The following is an 11,727-nucleotide window of genomic DNA, read 5'->3' as shown; positions in this document are numbered from 1 at the left end:
ACTAAATTTATCAGTGGTTTCTAGAAAATTCTTGAAAAACCTTATAAGTGTGGTTTTGGATTCTATATCCAGTAGTTTTCTTTCCTTCATTTCTGTCATTTGTGATCTGTTTCTTTGTCTCTGCATTTTTTATGCTTCCCTGTGTTGGTAGAGTGGCTTTGTGTGCTAGGTGTCCTATAGGGCCCAGTGGCTCAGCCTCCCCAATTACCTGAGTTGGACACTCTTGTTGCACCCCTTTGTGGGCTTTGTGCACAGTCTTGTTGTAGTTATGCCTTGATTGTTTTAGGTGTCACTGGGAGGAATTGACCTCCAGGCCAATTGGCTGTGAGAATCAGCTGTGTCTGCAGTGGGAGAACTTCTGTGCTGGAGACACCCTTCTGGGGCAAGACTTGCTTCAGTGGGGCTTTGGTGCTCACTGAGTCTGCCCCCTGAGTGTGTCCCTTATGGATCTGAGGAGTTGTAATCTGGATGGTCCCACTCTGACCACTGGGTACACTGGCTCTTGGATCTCTAAGGAGGTGCTAATTTAGCCTCTGCCTGAGGCTACCCAGCAGGAGCTATGGAGAGATCTGCAGATTCCTCTTTATTTGGGGTTTGGAGGTGCCCAGATGAGTCCCAGCTGTGAAGCAATGCAAGCTGCTGTAGGGCATTGGACCTTCTTTTGGAAGTTCTGGGTCTCTCTGACCCAGCTGCAGTTTGTTAGGTAATTTTCAGATTGCAAAGGGCCAGGGCTTTCATATGCAAAAGCCTCTGAGCACAGCTTGGGTGGGGCAGGGTCTCAGGGAATCAACAGGGCGGAGCAAACAGCTATGGCTGATCCTCAGTCCTACCCTAAGAGGCCCCGTGTCTCAGTGTCCCGGTAATGCCACAAGCACCTCTGAGAGAAATCCACCCTCGAATTCCGACTGATGCCAGACAGTCCAGTTTCTCCCCGTATGAGTCTGGGTTCCCAGAGACTTGCCCGGAACTGGAGTTTAGACCAGTTGGGAGCTTGAGACTCCCTCCCGATTGAAAAAGACAACCGTGTCCTCAGTTGCCAGCCCTTTCCACGTGCACCTCCGTACCTCTGCACTTTACTTCCGCATCTCCTCTGAGTCTCAGTGTGCTTTTCTCTTTCCTTCTAGCTGTAGAATTTCCACTCAGCCAGCCTTCCTGTGGTTCTGGATGATGTCTGTTTTGTCTTTTAGTTGTATTTTTGAAGTAGTTGTGCAAGGCAGCAATTTCCAGTGTTTACCTATGCCGCCATCCTGGTTTTTCTCTAGTCTCACTTTTTTCTAGTTCATGTACTGATAATCACTAAAAATCAAGTAATATGTTTTCATTATTTGATTTGATAGAAAAGCTTAATTACTTACAGTTTAAAAACCCCTAAACACTTAAGCTAACACATTTCATAAGTTACCAACAACAGGAATGCTAGTGATTCTAGATAAGATATATTTGGAAGAGTACTTTTTGGTGAAATTAGTATTTCAAATTTTATTTTATTACTTTATCTTATTATTTGTACTTCAGGCCATACAATTTTAACATGATTAATTATTGTCAGCACATGCAGTAAAGTATGTTTGATGCTTTCTGATAGAAAATTTGTGGTGACTGCAAGTTTTCTGTGCATTGTTAGAGAAGTAAGTGTTCAATTTTGAAGGCAAACATAAAACCTATGATAACATCTATATCAGACTTTAGAGTCTGCTCAAATGAGTATATAATAAGATGACAAAAATTCATTAAATCACTAGAGATCTGGTCCACCCTTCTGAGTTAGGTGCGATTGGTGTCACAAAGCTGCAGAAGACCAGATCCTCTTTCAAACTCCTCTGATATAAAAGGGCTGTGCCCTATATTTTTCATGTCATTTCAAGGGTTCACAGAGTTACCTATCATTCAGATTAAACATCACTAGCTTATAAGGAGAGTGTTAACAAAAGTCTGAGTCACCATGAAAAATTTTTAGCATGGCCAATAGCATTATGAGGATAAGTGTGTTTTTAAAAAAGAAAGAGAGATGATTGTTCATGTTGAGAATCTCATCAAAAACCTCAAGTCTTGGCTGCTTTAGCATTCTGAATAATCCTGCAAATTTGATTATTTCTAAATGTGATCAAGTGAAAAATATTACAGAAAATTTCTGTTCAGGCTTTAAATGAATGTAGTTTAGATAAAAGCTGAGCCATCATGAAAAATGAACATCTTATAACCTTGGAGTTGTAAATAAATAGTTCAAAGCCATGATTATTCTGTAAAAGTTTGAGACAGAATTAGGAATTCTTGATTAAATCAACAGAGGGGACAAAGAACAGAAAAATGAAAAAAATGAAAATATGACTTTGATGGATTTTGTCAAAGACAATATTCTTTGCTGTGTAGCTTTGTTGAAACGTTTTAGAAGGTCATAATATTATCTGTTCTATGTCTGAGGACCTGAGATTTACATTACTTGCTTCTCTTTCCCATTTGTGATTCATGGTTCTGGCGGGATTCTTGGAACATAGTAGATATTCTGTTAATGAATCCGTGAAATACATCTTATATCATGTACTTAGTGGCTATTTTGTGTGTTTGTTTTTCCATAAAAGCGATATTGTAAATGATTTGACTTTCTCAGTTATTTTTTCCACCGAATCCTCTTTCCATATCTAGTTTAAGACATATTTAACTAGTAAAATGGCCTCAACCACCTGTAATGATATATAATACTCTCTCTCAATTACTCTTTCAAGGACATGAATTTTTATTTCTCTTCACATTTCCTCCATAAAATATTTTATAAGTACTGATTAAATGTATTTGTATTAAAGAATAAGATACATAATTTATAAGAAATACCAAGTTCTTGCCTTTAATGAAGCTTATATTTTAGTGAAAGTATACGTAAAACATAAAATTATATCATATAATATCAGATAAATGAAACCAAAAGAATAGGGAGTAACAGAGGCTATTTTAGACAGAGTAATCAAGGAAGGCCTCTAAGCAGAATTGGTATTGAGAACAAGATATTTCAGTAAAATGAAATAGCAACTACAAAGATTCTAATGCAAGGTAGAGCTCTATGAAGTGAAGGATTAGACATCAGTGTGGATAGAAATCGGGATTATGAGTAAGGTGGAGATTGATAAGAAATGGAATTGGAAAATAGGCAAAACCAGATATTGCATGGCGAAGGACGCATTTATATTTTATTCAGATGGTGATGGGAGCCACTAGAAGTTTTGAACAGGAGTGATCCGATATAATTTAGGTATTAAAATAAACATATTGACTGCACTGTGGTAAATTGACTGAAGAGACAAGAAAATAGAATAAAGCAAGAAAATAAGGGATCTTCAGCAGTCTATAATGATTAAGGGGGGGTCATAAGAAAAGTGGTAAGAACTATTTGGATTCATCATTTATTTTAGGGAAGGAACAACAGACTTGCTGTATATTGGATGAAGGTATAAAAGAAAGCCAGGAGTAAAATATGACTCTTCATATTTTGGCTAAACTAACCCATAATAATGGCCCTGCTTATCCAAGTAGAGGAGAATAGAAAGTATCAGGTTTGGGATTGGGAATTCAGGTTTCTGTTTTAAGCATTTTAATAATGACATGTAAAGTCAAGTGGATATTAAATATCCAATTAGAAATACTAAATGATTGGTAGAATCTATGAGTTTAAACCATGAAAAGAGGATAGAATTTATGTGTAAAATGAAAGTCTTCAGCATATAAAAAATTGTATTACAACCATGAACCATTGGGTCTTCTTACCCAATTTAATGTCCAAGGATATTGGGAGTTTATTTGGTACAAAGCTGCCATTCTGTTCACATTTATTTATTGGAGCAAAACCTGGGATTGTGACCAGTCCTCAGATTTACCCTATTTTCTGGTGTTTTGCTTCTGCTCTCTCCACTTGTGTGACTGTTGATTGCAGTGACTCCTCAGGTTTTGATGTTATCATACCTGCTGCCTGAATGATTCTACTGAAGGTTTAAGGAAAAGGAGTTTTAGAAAAAGGAAGTCTCTTTTTCCCATTTTTACTCTCAGCTGTGATTTGCTTCTAGAACTTCTCAAACTTTCTCTATTAACAAATCAGCTGGATATAATTTTAAAAAGCAGAATTTGATTCATGGGCTCATCTAAGAATCTAAGTTGCTAGTCCATGGAACATACTTTGAATAGCATAACACTACACTACTATACACATTGACTTCTTGTGTTATAATTAGCTACATAGTTAATGCTGACATACTCAGCTGTTATTCCTTATGCATGCCTACTGTTTCAGAATGGCTGATCAGAAAGGACATTATTTTAAAAAGTGTTTTATGTACTGTGGAGACATCTTAATGGACTACATGTTCACAAAATTCACTTTATTGGTCTATTGAAGAAACTTTCTTAAATGTTTCTTGCATTTTAGCTATCCTGCATCCATTTCCCCTGATTTAATTCAGATAATCTCCTTTTTTTTTTCTTCTTTCTAGAATTGTTCTACCTCCACTATATCAGGTTATGGTGGATCTTTCCATCAATATATTTGATATTTTTTTAAATGAAAGGGCAGAATTGTGACATCTAAACCAATTGGACTTCTTCTCCTAGTACTTTTCAGTAAGAATGAAGTACAAAGAAAAAATAATTTATATGATTTTATTCCAAGGATAGTCTCTTAATGAAAATCTGGAGTGGTCCCAACCATACATGTATTTTCTAAGCCTTATTATATAGCTGTTACTTATTTATGTCCCTTCCTAGTCTTTAAATAAATGTCTTTTTATCTAGTTATTCAGATTTGGTTTATAAATTCATAGACACTGAAATTTGGCAGTGTGAAACTTTCTTTTATCTAAAGAATTTTAGTATCACCCTTTTTTATTAAGAGGAGAAGATGTGTTATTGAGGCAAGCCCACAAAATGATCTTCCAGCAATGGACATTTTTTTTTTTTTTTTACAAAGTCACCTTGCAAAAACATGGTAACTAAGAAAAACTCAGTAGTGGGTTCATGATAAAATATTGCTGGAGGTATGTTAACTAATTATTCATATACCATAATAGGGCCAACTCCTGTTCATTTAAATTATCATTCATGAGGAGAGCTAAAAATAATATCGTATATTAAAAAAACTGTGCCTAGAACTTAAAAAAATTCTTTTAATGTTTCAGTATATATAACTAGTGACCCAGTGCATGGATTAGTGCAGACTGAAAAGAAATTAAGTAGAAGATAGCTGGCAGGGCAGAACTGGGCGAGATGGGCTGGTCACATCCTGGAGCCAACCTCCCGTAGTCCCTTCCCAGCTGACCACACCTGCGGTGGCGCTGTGGCTCAAAAAGGGCTTCTGTGGAGTGAGTGGGGTCCTTCCAGCAGGTGGGGTCCCTCGGCCTGGCCTGTGGGGATCAGACCAAAAACAGCTCTCTGATATCCCCCGAGGGGTCCCGGAGTGCAAGAGGGCACTCTGCAAAGTTGCTGTCATACGGGGTGTGGAATACAAACACAAGTGTGCAGTAAACCAGATATGGGGCCCACAGTGCCCCAGCAACAACATAACCCATGGCCAAAGGTGGAATTGCATGGCCCCGCGAGGAATTGGGTTCCCTCCTCTCTGGCTTCAGAGTGCGTCACCTGAGAACCACCGCTGCCAAGTCACTGCAGCTTGGCAGCTCCTGCATTGAGCATCTGCCCCCTGGTGATCAGTGCACATCATAGCGACTGGTCGGAAGGGCAGAGGGACACTTAACATATTAGCCTTTTATATATAGAGATAATAATAAATTAACTGGTGATATATAATGCCTTTCATGATTAAAGCTCTTTCATTCACTCAAATTAATTTTGAATGGCAGTGCTTCATGTTGAGTACTTATTTATTTATTTTTGGTATGAGTAAATTTCCAAAGAAAGCTCTGATAACTTCTACAGTCTGTACAGAGCCAGTTAGAGGCTTTATATATATTTGATCAGCAGATGTTTAGGAATTCATTTTCCCATAATTCTTCAGTGCTGTTGACATAAACTCTATCTGGATATCCTATAGATTTATTTCTACTAGAAATAGATTTCAGAAGCATGAAATGATGGGAAACTATTGTAATGTACATCTGGGTCTTATAAAAGTATGTCCTTAATACTTTCAAGAACATACATATCTGTATTATTTCTGTTATTTTCTATAATGTAAAATGAATGTTCACAGCATAAAAAAATTCAGGTAACATCTGACTGGCAATAAACTCGGTATATAATAACAGTATTTTTAAAGTATAATGCATATGCTTTGAGGAAATGATCCATTTAATCTAAGATGTCAAACCTATTGGTATTATTATTTTTACTATTCCTTTATTATTGTTATGATATCTGTAGGATATGTATTGATATCTCTTATTTCATTCCTGATATTGGCAATTTGTATCTTCTTTTTTTTTTTTTTGTCGGTCTTGCCAATTTTATCAATATTTTAAAAAAGCCAGGTTTTGTTTCAATGATTTCTTCTATTGTGTTTCTGTTTTCAATTTCATTGATTCCTGTTCTTCTTATTATATCCTTCCTGTGCTTTCTCTGGTTACTCTGCCTTTGTTTTTCCACATCTTGAGGTGGAAGTTAAGATTATAGATTTTTCTCTTTTTAAGTCTATGCATTTAGGGCAACAAATTTCTCTCCTAGCACTAAGTTAGTTGTGTTTTACAAATTATGACATACTGTATTTTTTTTACATACTGTATTTTATTTCATTTATTTCAATATATTTATAAATTTCCTTTATGACTTTCTCTGACCCATAGAGCACCTAAATGGTGATTTAATAGTTTGTATTTTAGTGTTCAGGTGTTTGGTAATTTTCTAGTTAAATTTCTGTTATTGATTTTGAGTTTGATTCTGTTGTGGTTGTAGAATGCACTGTGTATGATTTCAATTCTTTTACATTTTCTGATATTTGTTTTAAGGCCTAGAATATGGTCTATTTTGGTTCCTTGAGTGCTTAAAACTATTATGTATTCTGTTCCTGTTGAATGGTGTGTTCTAAAAATGTTGATTAGTTTCTGTTGGCTGGTGGTTTTTCAAAGTTCTTCAATGTTCTTGCTGATTTTCTGTATAGTTGTTTTATCAGTTACTTAGAGAGGGTGTTAAGTCTCCAATTATAACTGTGAATTTGTTTATTCTCCTCTCAGTTCAATTAGTTTTTATTTCACACATTTTGCAACTCTTTTGTTTGGTTCATATACAATTAGTACTGCTAAGTTTTCTTGGTGTATTGACCCTTTTATCATTATATCATGTTCCTCTTGAATTCTGGTAATTTTCTATGCTCAGAAGTCAACATACAATAGTGTGGTAATGCCAGGGTGAGGGGTGGTGATTGGGGGAAGGTGGGAGAGGGTACAGGGGAGATAAATGGTGATGTATGGAGATGTGATTTTGAGTAGTGAACACATATACAGTGTACAGATGATGTGCTGTAGAATTGTTCACCTGAAACCTGTATAATTTTGCTAACTAGTGTTGTTAGCATCATAGCTAGCAAGCTAATATTAATAATAGGAAAGGAGCAAAGGAGAGACCAGCCATTATAAACATGGTCATCTGGGAAGCTTCACCAGGAAGTTGCAACTTCATGCTCCCCAGGGTACCACCAGTCCATTCCCTGCAAATCACTGGGGGAAGGACCAGAACAAAGGGGAGGATGGGCACATGGGCAGTGAAGTTGGAATGACATAGGGAAGGTGCTTACTTGTCAGTCTAACCTGGGAACAAAGATCTTGGCAAGGGTGGTGACGCCACTTCAAGTGCGCAAAATCTTGGAAGGGTAAAATCCCCCAGACCAAGGAATTCTCTCCTCTCTTATTCCTTTGCTTTGTTCCTGCTTCCTTGTACTCACCCATGCTTCCTCCATGGCCATGTGGAACCCACATACAATGAACTGCAGCTGGGAACACAAGATAAACTAGTCAGATACTGGACTGAACTGTGCTGATATGGAACTAAAACTCTGGACAGTGGCGTGATTTTAGCCCTGCTGAAGACAAAATGGAACTTTTCCATGGGAGGCGGAGGGAGGTTGGACCTTGGAAACAACAGAATTAAACCACAGAAATAAAGCTTTCCATGATACCTCATCCTTCCATGGGGACCTTAGGAGATTCTTATTACTGTGGCATCTCAAGAAGCCCACTTCCACCAGCAACAGGTGGAGACACAAAGAGCACCCCAACAATAACAGTTTCACCCCAATAAATTTAACTAAGAAGTAAATTAAATCTGATATTAATATAGCCATGCCTGTTTTTAAGAATATTTGCATAATATAAATTTTTATATTCTTGTACTTTCAATTTGCCTATACTGTTATATTTGAAATAAGCTTCGAAAGATTGAAAATACTTGGGTCATTTTTAAAAAATATATCTTTATTGATTTCAGAGAGGAAGGGAGAGGGAGAGAGAGATAGAAACATCAATGATGAGAGAGAATTGTTGATTGGTTGCCTCCTGCATGCCCTCTACTGGGGACTGAGCCCACAACCCAGGCATGTGCCCCGACTGGGAATCAAACCATGATCTCCTGGTTCATAGGTTGATGCTCAATCACTGAGCCAAGCTGGTCGGGCAGGTCATGGTTTTTATTTGACTGTCCAAATATATCTCGTTTAATTGGTATATTTAGGCCATTTACATTTATTGTAATTATTGACACCATAGGGCTTACGTCTACATATAATTGTTTTGGTTTTCAAATATTTCATTTATGTTTGTTCTTTCTGTTATTTCTATTTTTGTTTTCTTGCCTGCTGTGGGTTACTTGAACATTTTTTAGATTCCATTTCGGTTTATCTATAGTGTTTTTGAGAATATTCTTTGAATAACTATTAGACATTTACTCCAAGAATTTAATTATATATACATAACTTATTACATTCTACTGATGTTAACATTTTGTTAGTTCAAGTAAAGTACCTTAGCTCCCTTATCTGTTCTAGTTTCCAGTATCCTGATTCTTTCCTCTGTGACCTCCCTTCTGCTACCTCATTTTGTTTTTTATGTTGATTATTTTATTTTGCTATTTTTTATTGTTTATTTTAGATTCTAAAATTTTCATTTGGTTTTACTTTGTATGTTCTATTTCTTCAGTGATATTTTAAAAAATGTTTCTAACGGCTGTGCAATTGCTGGTTTAAGTTTTTAATGATGGCTGTTTTTGAAGTTTTTATCAGATAATTCTTACACTCTTTCATCTCAGTGTTGGCATCTATTTGTCTTTTTCATTCAGTTTAAGTTCTTCCTATTTCTTTTGGTATAAGTGATTTTAAGTTGAAATCTGGATAGTGTCATGTTAAAATTTTAATTTGCATTTTCCTGGTGACTAATAAGATTGAGCATCTTGCAATATATTTACTGAACTTTAGATATCCACTTTTTGGAAGTGTTTATTCATGTTTCCTGCTAAGGATTTTTAACATGTTTGAATTTTCAGTACCTATTGAAATGATCTCACTCTTGTTTTTCTCCTTTATTTTGCAATGGTATGATTTATGTGGATTGATTTTCAATATTAAATCAGTACTGCATTGCTTCAATAAAACTCTTGCGTTTAATCTATTTTTCTTGAATTCACTGCTGGACTTGATTAGCTAACATTTTCAATAGAATTATTGCCACTTTCTTTCATTGTAAAGTCCTTTTAAATTATCTCAATGTTGTCAGTTTTCAAGGACATTCTGGGAAGATTTATTTGCTATTTCTATTTCATAAGAAATGTTTAAGTTTAGGGATATTATTTTGTATCTATTTGGAAGGACAACAATATAAAGATAATTAGATTTAAAGTTTTCTATGTAGTGAGATTTTTATTTATAGTTTTGTTAAGTGCTATAAAGATATTTTGATTTTGAACTTTTGTGGTTGTCATTACCCCTAATGTTTTTAATAAAACTTTTCAAGCATAAAGAAAAGCCAAAAGCCGCATCCAGTGAGTGCCCATATAGTCAAAACCTGGCTTGTATAGCAAATATTGGCTATTTACTTTTCATATATTATTTCATGCATCCTTCTATGCATCCATAAAACTATCTTAATTTTTGTTGCATTTCAGTGTAAGTTGCTCACTTCCATATGTGTCAGCCCTAAAAATTTCAACATTAACTTCATTAACCATTTTGTTATTTGTTTATGCTTTTTAAGTAAAAGTTTGAAATGCATGGGTCTTAAGCTAGCCCATGCAATAACTTTTGATAAACGCCTATCTAGTTCAAGATAAATAAAACTAGATTATTTTTACACTTTGGTGTTATTATAAATAATAAGACTTTTGTCCTGAATTCTATTTTATCTGATAATATTAAATATTTACAGCTATCTTATACTTAAAGTTTGTCCAACTATAGAAACCCTTCAAATTCTGCCTACTTTTGGTTGCTCCTCTGTGTATTTATGTAGTTAATTTTTACATTATTTTACAAAATTTATAGGTGTTAGTTGCAGGAAAATTGGTCTAAAAGGAACTTATCAACAATTACTGAAATTAACAAGTCATATGTAGAAGAGTCAGTAAAAAGTATATTTCATCTAGAGATTCAAATTTATTGGGACAAAGTTGTTTATAATAATCTCTTACTATGTTTCTAAGTGTGTACAATATGTGGCAATAATCCTTTTTAATTTTGATATTGATTATCGTTTCATATTTTTATGAACTTATCTGCCTTGTCAGCAGTTAATTGATTTGATTAATCTTTTTAGGGTCAGTTTTTGCTTATTTGGTGTCTCTGTAGTATATTTATCAATTTCTTTAGTTTCTGTTCTTTTTCATATTCATTCTTTTCTTTTTATTAGTAGCTATTATTATTAATTAGTAGCTATTATTCTTTTATAGTATATGTATTTACAGATATAAATTTTCTTCTAATTACTACAAATATTCTATGTGCATCAAAAACAGGCAGTTGTTGGCTTTGGTGTCAAATTTGACACACAATAGAGTGTCAAATTATTTCAGTTTTGGCCATTATGAACTCCTTTAGTTCCCTCATCAATTGTGTGTGTGTGTGTGTGTGTGTATGTGTGTGTTTAGTCACTTTCTTGTTCTCTGGCAATATAAGATGTTCCAGCCTCATCTTGTATATTTTCTGTGCCAATCCTAAAACCAGCCATTTCTCCAGGGAGTCATGATTCTTCTGATTGCTGAATGGCATAAACATCAACTTCTGAGAGCTTGGACTGGATTTTTGACTAACAATTTTTAATAGAAAAACCCTTAGGGAAAGTTGTTGGGTAAATTACAAAAGTGTATTCAAAATTCTGCAGAATAACCACTGAAGGCATTAATTGTCCTTGGTCAAAACCTGCCAGAGTTTCAATTATTTACTTATATTCCCATCATAACACTTGTACATGTAAGAAGGTGGACAAGAAATCAGTTTCACTGAAATATTGAGAAACCATACACAAATGATAATGGACAATAGACAAATAGACAAGAACCTTGGCATTATACCTGACCTTATTTTTGAGTGTCCTGGCTAATCAAACAGATTTCAATCAAGAGTTATGTCAAGGTCAGAAAACTAACAAACAAAAAAACATGAAAGCTTACATAGCACTTGAAGCAAAGTATAGGTGTACTCATCATACATAGGATTTGCTCAACTTTTGAGTCCCTGGGATTCTGAGGAGGCAGATGTCAAGGGGTCCTATTGTGATCTATCCAGGAAATTACCTTGGCTGAGTGTGATCTGAGTGA

The 11,727-nt window shown here is 35.2% G+C and overlaps 1 long non-coding RNA gene across 1 annotated transcript in view; it reads right to left on the bottom strand.

The window, feature by feature from the left end:
- LOC106726138 overlaps window positions 1-89 on the bottom strand; it is a 15,192-nt gene extending 15,103 nt beyond the window's left edge. Inside the window, exon 1 of the long non-coding RNA XR_001362162.1 lies at window positions 3-89. This is a non-coding gene — a long non-coding RNA (uncharacterized LOC106726138). The remainder of the gene's footprint in view (window positions 1-2) is intronic.
- Between the last annotated feature and the right edge of the window lie 11,638 nt (window positions 90-11,727).

This window comes from Myotis brandtii, unplaced genomic scaffold (genome assembly GCF_000412655.1).
Source record: "Myotis brandtii unplaced genomic scaffold, ASM41265v1 scaffold230, whole genome shotgun sequence".
NCBI lineage: Eukaryota > Metazoa > Chordata > Mammalia > Chiroptera > Vespertilionidae > Myotis > Myotis brandtii.
This window is presented reverse-complemented; position numbering and strand designations above follow the sequence as displayed.